Source organism: Perca flavescens, unplaced genomic scaffold (genome assembly GCF_004354835.1).
Source record: "Perca flavescens isolate YP-PL-M2 unplaced genomic scaffold, PFLA_1.0 EPR50_1.1_unplaced_scaf_77, whole genome shotgun sequence".
Lineage (NCBI taxonomy): Eukaryota > Metazoa > Chordata > Actinopteri > Perciformes > Percidae > Perca > Perca flavescens.
The window spans coordinates 353-9,400 of record NW_021166732.1 but is presented as its reverse complement, the minus strand read 5'-3'; the positions used below and the strand labels follow the sequence as shown (position 1 = coordinate 9,400).

Sequence of the window (9,048 nt, the reverse complement as noted above, 5' to 3'; positions counted from 1 at the left end):
TCAGTCTCTTTGTTGGCTACCTGCTTGGACAGTCTAATGGCAATGCCCTGCCCATCTGAAACAAAGTTAGAAAACACACATGCAAAGAAATTAATTAGTTTGTATTATGGTCCTTTGAAAAGTTAAAATTCAAATCTTAAAATTCTATCTACTTATTTTATCTACTTATCCTAGAGCTGGGCAATATATCAATATTATATTGTCTTAGATTTTGGATATCGTAATATCATAAAATGACATAAGTGTTGTCTTTTCCTGGTTTTAAAGGCTGCATTACAGTAAAGTGATGTCATTTTCTGAACTTACCAGACTGTTGTAACTGTTCTATTATTTGCCTTTACCCACTTATTCGTTATATCCACATTACTGATGATTATTTATCATATATTATATTTTATCATTTATCTAAAATCTCATTGTGTAAATATTCTGTGAAAGCATCAATAGTTAACACGACACTATCGTTGTGGTATTGATATTTTGGTCAAAAATATCGTGATATTTGATTTTCTCCATATTGCCCAGCCCTAACTTATCCACAGCACTTTACCTGGATATTTTCTTTTCAGATAGAGGAGGACTGCTCTCTCCCTTGATTCAGTTCTTGCCTTGCATATAAGTTGGCCTCTGAGGTCACTGTCAACATCTTTAAGGGTAGACTGGAAGTCTAAATCAGATTCTTTCCATCTTCTCCCAATGCGGTGTTTTGTTTCCATGTTCAGCAGAGAGTTCTCAATTCTACAATGGTCATCAAGTAAATATTATTAAATGTTATTTAGACACTTGATCAGAGAACAGCAACAGACAGATACAGCCTACTTACTCTGTTCCATCCTCCATGTACAACTCACGAGTTCCAGATCTATACATTACAAGAAGTACAGCACAAGAATTCAGTAGTTACCTACCAGAAATCATTACTGTGGTACACCTGACCAAACACTGTAGAAGTTATAAGGAACTGGTACTGCAGCATTATAGCAACTCTTCATTTATAACAGGAATCTTCAACAGGGGTCTTCAGAGTCAATGCGGTGGGGGGGGGTCTTAAAATGAATCCAACATATTATGAGTTGAGCTGCTTATAGGTGGGCCTATAGGTAATTAATAAAAACGTTGGAAGAGTTCCCTAAAAATATGCTGTTATTGTCTCACTCATAGCTATGTAATCACACCTAGTCTTCCATGTTGAAGCACATCAGTAGGTTACTTAAAGATGGGTGTAATTACTATATAGTCTTACATCAACACATTGAAGTCTTACTTGAACTTGTAGAACTGAATCAGCTTGGTGATGTAGTCCCTTTTCCATCTACAGACAGTGTCTGGAGAACAGATAAAGACATTACTACTGCTATAATAAAGCGCTTAATTTCATGTTACTTCTTTACCCTCACAGTTTACAGGATTGTCTTTCATTACTGTACATGGAAAGGTAAGTATAACATATTTGCAATAGTCTTTGTTAATAATATTCATGACCTTATTACAATATTAAAGACATTCACACATTCACTTCAGTTGCATACGTATTGGTTTCTGTTTCTGTTGGGCTAGTTTGATCTCCCTTTTCTTCCATCTCTCCATGTCTCGCTCAGAAACCAACACTAGGCAACAACAAAATAACAGGAAACAAGACAATTAAAAAAAAAAAACAGTCATTGCTACATACTCACAAAATGCGCTTGTAAATGGAATCTAAAATTCTTCCATTCACAACTATTGTTGACTGCTTCTTATGTGCAGGGTTTACCTGGTGCCTCTCTGATGACAGATGAGATGTCTTCTTGAGCGAGAATTGATATTTTCTCTGCTCTGTCTAATCTTTGCAGGAGCTGGACCTCTGTAAAGAAAGTTTAATGTACTGATGCTTACCAATTTGTGTGCGATCAGCTTAACTCCAAAATATATCAAATGTTTAGACATTAAACCACTTGGCACAGTGGTAACACTGAACAACAAATTTAGACAGGTTATACAGCAGTGGACAAACCCAGGTCAGTTGATTTCCTCCGTCCATAATGTAAAAGGGCATCAGTCAGCAGGTCAAGGCGGTGAGATGGAGTCATCTCCTTTGTGACTCTGGCAAATCTTGGGAGGAAAGACCACAGCCTTTCCATTCCTTCCCCATCTGTGAGCCCAAACCCTTCAAGCCGCCTGGTGCTGTACTTGATCTGTGATTAAAGCAAAGTCTTAGAATATCACATGCACTGGCACTAAGCATTATCCTACTACAGTGGAAACTGCTTATCGTGATCATGGTTACACCCTGACCTTTCAGACTTGAAGGGCTTGGGGCAGGAGAGGGCCCTGATACAGTTTATGTTATTTTAAATCAGTAGCAAAACTGTCCATTTCATTACTTTATATTAATGTAATAATTATAGAAATTAGATGTTAATCAGCATAAAAATAAACAAAAAAAAAAACAAATTTGCTTATAACAATCAACTTACAGTTATTAACTTGACCTGGAGAGATATGAACACTGTAAGCGGTTTCCAATATATCACTAAAAAGTGCATCTCTGAAACAAGTCAAACACTAGGTGGGGAAATGTTAGAATAAAGATTACTTTAAGGCATTTGTACTTATCTCAGGTGTACAGTGGATAGACATTAAAAATGGAGGCCAAAAAGAGAGCAAATTATGAATTTACCTGGCAGGGCAATTTGTGTCCATAAATGTGAAAAGCTGGTACGGCCAAGGAGATGTTTTGTGGTATGCCCTCCCGGTTTCTAATTGAACACAGTATGGCATAATTTTGAGTTAATTTGTCAAGGTCTTTAATCGAATCAATAATTCAGTTTTACACACACAAAAAAAAAAAAAAACTTACACGCAAATGTGAGGCAACAACACAGGCAATGTCATAGACTACTCTGAGGTGTATGTTCTTGTCCTCACGTCTTCGAAGAAGCTCATCAATGACATACAGAGGATAGGCTAATCTATTTCAACACAAAAATATGAATAATCAAACACTTCATACTGAGGAAAAGTGAAGACTTAATAAGGACACTCAAAATCATACAAACATATAAATAAAATGAAAATTAGAATGGTGGCAAGGTTTAAATTTTGCAATATTTTGAAATCTCCCATATACATTCCATGAGATTCATATTTGGTGATTGAAAAAAAATGTATAAGCTGTTTCCCAATTCAAGGTCTGCAGCCTTCGAAGGCTGCCACTGTAGACCGAATGGCTTATGTTAGGTTCATGTTATCCTACGCATTGAATATTGACTGAGTCAGTAGTAGGGCTGGGCGATAAAACGATAACAATATGTCTCGCAATAGACACGTAATCAATATCAATAGAAAATGCGGCTGATAAAACGTTTCATAACTTGTTTTTCTTCATCAGAAGAAACCAGAGGTTGTGAAGCAAGTTTGGCTGCATGAACAAAGGTACTCACTCTCTGGTAACCTAGCAATGTAGGGAGTGACACTCTAACAGCCAATCATGTAACAGTATCAAGTTTGGTTCCGCCACATCACTGTCTCGTGTTCTTCAATAACAGAACTGGCGTGGAGTGATAAGTGGAAAGTGAGTGCCGCAGTGAGCGAGGAAATTGTTGATAAAACAAAGTCAGTATGGCAGTTTTTGGGGATTTTATAATTCTGACCGTAGACAGACCAATGTCATCAGACCGTCGTCTCCACCAACACCGGTAATACCACAAACTTGTTTTACCACCGTAGCCGCGCTCCTGGTCCTTATTTTAAATAGGTCATAAAAAAATATCAATAATTATCAATATCGACCGATATGAAACACTTATATCGTGATACAGTTTTCAGCCATATCGCCCAGCCCTAGTCAATAGTCATAAATGTCACTACTTGCTTTTCTCCTTGGCTCATGTTGACAAACATTAGCGGCATTTCATGACGACAGGAAGCTCCAAACCCTCCTGTAACATCAAGTTTCTTTGCTTGTTGTTGGGACCTCAGAACATTGCCAGCCTTGAAGTTACTGCAGTCCTAAAGATTTAAGGAACTATTAGATTTATGAGCAGAATAATGGTCTTCTTCCAGGAGTTACATTTAACATTTCATGGACTCAGATTTTTCAGTCCTAATACAGAATTCTGCAACTGTGACTAACCTCGTTAGGCTTTGAGCTGTCAGGATGTGAAAGAAGGCATTCCTCTACATCGTTTTCATCAACAAACATGCGGGTTCCATGAAATGGCTCAACCACACTTGTCCCTGAGCTTTGCTTCCGCACAAGGCCAAAGTTGGCATCCAATGTCACTATCATATCTCCATCTGCCTGGGAAACAAACATTTACAGTAATCCTGGTTAATCTCATACAGCCTTCATAAATGCAGGTTGTACCAGAGAACACCTGGTTGATACGCTCATACTAATATTGTCACTATTTTATTATAATACCTTATACAACAATTAACTGATTTTGCGATATAAATTTAATGCCAAAAGGTCAAATATAGTTAATCAAACAATAACCATGCTAGAACTACAACCAACCTTTGGAAATGCTGGGCATGTGGTCCCATCATCTAAGTGTGGGCAAACATCTACCAAACTTCTTTGTCGAAAGTGGTAATGCCTAAACTGGGATATGGATTCTCCCACCAGGGCTCTGTAGAGTGCGATAACCTACAGTATAAGCAGCATTTTCACATAAGTGAAAACCTTTACTTTTCATACAATTACACTTCCTAAATAAAGTCCAAGGTGATGGTAAGACATTATTTTTATAGAAAAATATCAATAATAACTTTGCATGTAACTATATAATCCTAGACAGTTCCATAAATAATAATGATGCAGTACAATCAAAGTAAAAGGTCCAATTGTCACATCTATGCGGACTGGTCAGTCTTCCATGAAAGTAACTAAAATCTTCACTTCACAAACATGACTTCTAACTGACCTCTGCAAACTGACTTACCTCTGCAAGTGTAAGGTTGTTTTTCCAGCGTAGGGTGTTGCAAAAACCCTCAACAGAAACCTGACACTCGAGTGACAGACAAAAACAAAAAGCTCTAGCAGAGGGATGGAAAAGGCTGTCTGGGGCTTGTCGGCTGTTGCTGGCCAGAGCCCATACCGTAGCAGAGTGCAGGCTTCTGGTTCACACACACACATATTGACAGTGACGGTGCAGAGCTGTCCTGCCAAATAAAAAGAGGGAAATAAAATAAAAACATAACAAAGTACTACTATAGAGACACATACATTACTCCACATTTAATAGGACTGGATTCCTCAACTTTAAAATTAAATACATTACATACACATTTTTTCAATGTAAAATGACAAACCTGTGCTGATAATTACTTTCATGTCCTTCATGTACACAGCATGGGTGCTATGGCCTTCAGGTAAGTATAGGAATAACCCCAGGAAAACGGCTCATAGTAGGCATTCTGTAAGAAAGATTCATAGCTCTAGGAAAGTTTTTTTAAAACAACAGACTGAAGACACAAATAATTGATACAACACAGTGCTAAAATATTACCATAACAATTTAAAATTACTTTGAGTTAGTTATATCTGTATGTATGACTGCATGCTATTATTCTTACATTCCACTTATCAGGTAGGTGCAGTGAATTTCTGTGAGTCCTCTTCAGACAAGCCTCACAAAAGACTGCAGTTGTGCTGCACTCAATGCACCTATAATCAGCATCTTCTAGGCAGACAACACACTGCGTAGCGATTGGTGCTGAACATTCAAATGACACCTTAAGCATGTCATCCTTGACTGCATCCCAGGCATGAATCTCTCTCTTCTTTGCCTTACTGTATGCAGTCTCAGAACATGAACTAGGTGCCACATCATCAGATTCAACCTGAGGTGTAACAGATGTGGAAGGGTCTGAAGGATGGGTCTGTTTGGTGCTGGGTTGGGGAAGACCTTGACTAAGGTAAGAAACCTTTGCACGGCCAGCGATACACCTCCTCGCCACCTTAATCTTAACGCTCCTGAAGCGTGCACTCTTAATAGCTTTTCCCATATCTGAAATCAAAATATTTGGCAATTATTTATTATTTAATAATGTAAAGTGCACTCCTTGCTGGAATGAGGAATATGTGATAGATAGATAGATAGATAGATAGATAGATAGATAGATAGATAAGCACAAAGAGTGTGCTTTTGGGTACTATTATTATTTATTTTTATTTCACTCAATAGGCGTATGGTATAGCGTTATTGAAGCGTTAATGAGCAGCTACATGCAATAGGCCTTACTATTTACACTGTGAACAGTGTGGAAAAAACTACTCTTTACACTGTGAACAGTGTGGAAAACTACTTACTTTCAAGCTAATGGGGACATTTACTAAAACAAAACATGCTAATTAGTAACGTTTTATGCTAACGTAACGAATGTAGGCTAATAATACAATAACGTTAGCTAACGCAATTGCAAAAATTATTTCATGTCAACACTAATGTCACGCTACACGATATATGCAATAGGCCTTACTATTTACACTGTGTACATTGTGGAAAATTACTTAATTTCAAGCTAATGGGGTCATTTTCTAAAACAAAACATGCTAATTAGTAACATTTATGCTAACTTAAAGCAAGTAGGCTAATAATAGAATAACGTTCGACTTACGTGCAGTTTAGTGTCCCAAATTATGTTCAAAAAACTGAGTGTCCCAAATGAAGAGGGTCTTATTTGAGACAAGTTATGGTAATGGTTATGGTTAAGATTATGGTAGCACAGGTGGTTTAGCAGGTTCATAGTTAATTAAGGACGTTGTATGGGGAATTTGGGACACTTAACTGCACGTATACCATAACGTTCTCATGTCAACATTAATGTCACGCCATCATAAAAAAACAAATTCTGTATTGTTTTCGCTTATTGACTAAATAATCACAGTTTAAAGGCTCTCATTTTAATGGTCTTACCTGTGTATACATATGCCGTTATCCAACAGACTTCCGGTTAGCGGCGACCTGGATTGCTCTGGGATTGGATCTGGAGTCTTCTCGTGTATTTATCCGTGATTAACCATGCGAATGGATGATAACAGCCCTCTGAGCCTACCAGTAGGCGCAGCAGGCCCCTGCTGACCCATATCTATGAGGCTGATAACCACTGATAACGCCCATTCAATCCAATGATAACATTCGAAGCGGGTGTAGCACACTATGCTCGTGTGAAACATAACGGCAGTGGATGAGAGACTGCAGCAGAGCAGATTACAATGTTGCTATACATGTCTGCATGTTTATCCTTGTTGAACAGGGGTATTGATAAAAGACTGGCTTTTTAAGGTTTAGGTTTTAACGCACTTACGAAGGCTACAGTAATAAGTAGTTGTCTCCACCGTGGCCTCTCTGATCTGCTGTTTGCTTACTTTGCTCCGTGTGTGCATGTTTGTTTGTATGTGGAGGAGCTTAGCCCCGACACAGCGGGGAAGAGGTTGCAGCATAATGATAAATGTTTTAGACCCGGGTCCTGTTTAATACCGGGTTACGGCTCCCATACCTAAATGAAATGATTTTTCTTATTCATCGCGTTTAGGCGAAATTTACAATGTGTTCATTTCATTGCGCATGTTAACATCGCAATTACAATGTTAATACTTTCGGTCAATACTGCTACTATCTAAATTCACATTATAGACATCACCACTGACTATCCATGTACAATTTGGCCACAATTAAGCATACTGACCTACACGGTCCAGCTGTATACTAGGTTATGGCCTAGTCTTGTTCATTGTGTAATAATAACTAACTATGCATAAGCAAGTGACAAACTGGTTCAATTTTCTTTGTAGTTTGCAGATGTACACATGACCTCACTGTGCAAATTATTAATCTCTGACAAAGACATTTAAAGACAACAGCTTGGAAATATGCACTGTATAAGACGAGAGCATATGTTGGTTTTGGCAGCGGTAAATTCATTCTGGAAGAGCTGCAATTGTTTCACAGATAAAGTATTACCTCATGCATGACTGGCCGCACATTAGCACACATGCAGAAACATATTGGGGAAATTGAGTGGCATATACCAAATTCTGCATGCATGCAAAAATAATTTTGAAGAAAGTTCTCAGTGTATATATCTTCAGATGCTAGTTTCAGTGATTGGCAGGGGCTAAAGCAAATTCCCCCACAACATTTCCATCCATCCCAAAAGTGTAGGGCTACCATCTAATTTCAGGCGTCACTGAATAACGAGCCTGTCTGCTGTGGAGGTGAGACAGCGTCTGGTGTGGGGATCAAAAACCATCACCTTGGCCAGCTCACCTCTTCTGAACCCAAAGACCACGCCTGGCTCTCAGAGGAGCTTGGCCAGGCCGGAGAGACGAGAGGAGGGCTATAACACCAAGGTGGCCCTGCGGTGGACATTACACAGTGGCAAAACAAAAGGACCTCGGGGAGAGGGACAGACCGAGAAATAAATGTATAATTTCCCTGTGTATCTTATGCATGGAAATGACAAACTCACACACAGACATCTCTACACATTTGTGTTGTTAATTACATGTGATATAAACCTCACAGGCAATTTTTTATTTTTCCCTTTCAGTAGAACGAAAAAAACTAGACAAGCAGCCAAGATGGATTTGAAGTCACTAAATTGCTGTTAAGAGTGCAGCCACTAATGGGATGGTGTGAGCTTGTCTGTAAGCCTGGATAACCTGAAGAAAAGCCGTCAGATGATCTTGCGACTGCATGCTACATTTCTCTGCAAAGTGTTATACGGTATTTTGAGCTTCAGTACAGCAGTCGGCTCGGACTCTCATGACTTGAGTTGCTGAATCAAAAATCATGAGAGTGTGACAAGGGCGTTTCAACAGAACAATTTACTGGAAAGGATGAGTGTTCCGGGTTGGCTTCATTATGTGGAGAGAAATTGAAAAAAAGGGGCCTGTTTGAGGGTCCAGGGAGCGTATAGAATCACATCTGATCAGAGTGTTGTATTAAAAGTAGACAACTGTGTATGTTTTTGTCAGCTGCTTGTGTGCTTTGAAGCTTTGAAATCAGTAAAAAATGGAAGTGCTTTCTCTTATTGCTATATTGAAAAAGTATCTAA

The 9,048-nt window shown here is 38.6% G+C and overlaps 1 long non-coding RNA gene across 1 annotated transcript; it reads right to left on the bottom strand.

Annotated features, from left to right (window-relative positions):
- Positions 1–5,379: 5,379 nt before the first annotated feature.
- Positions 5,380–7,082, bottom strand: LOC114552146 (uncharacterized). Its single transcript, XR_003692141.1, has 3 exons — positions 6,906–7,082; positions 5,563–5,996; positions 5,380–5,403 (listed from the first exon to the last, which is right to left on the bottom strand). It is a non-coding gene; the product is annotated as an uncharacterized LOC114552146 (long non-coding RNA).
- Positions 7,083–9,048: the final 1,966 nt, after the last annotated feature.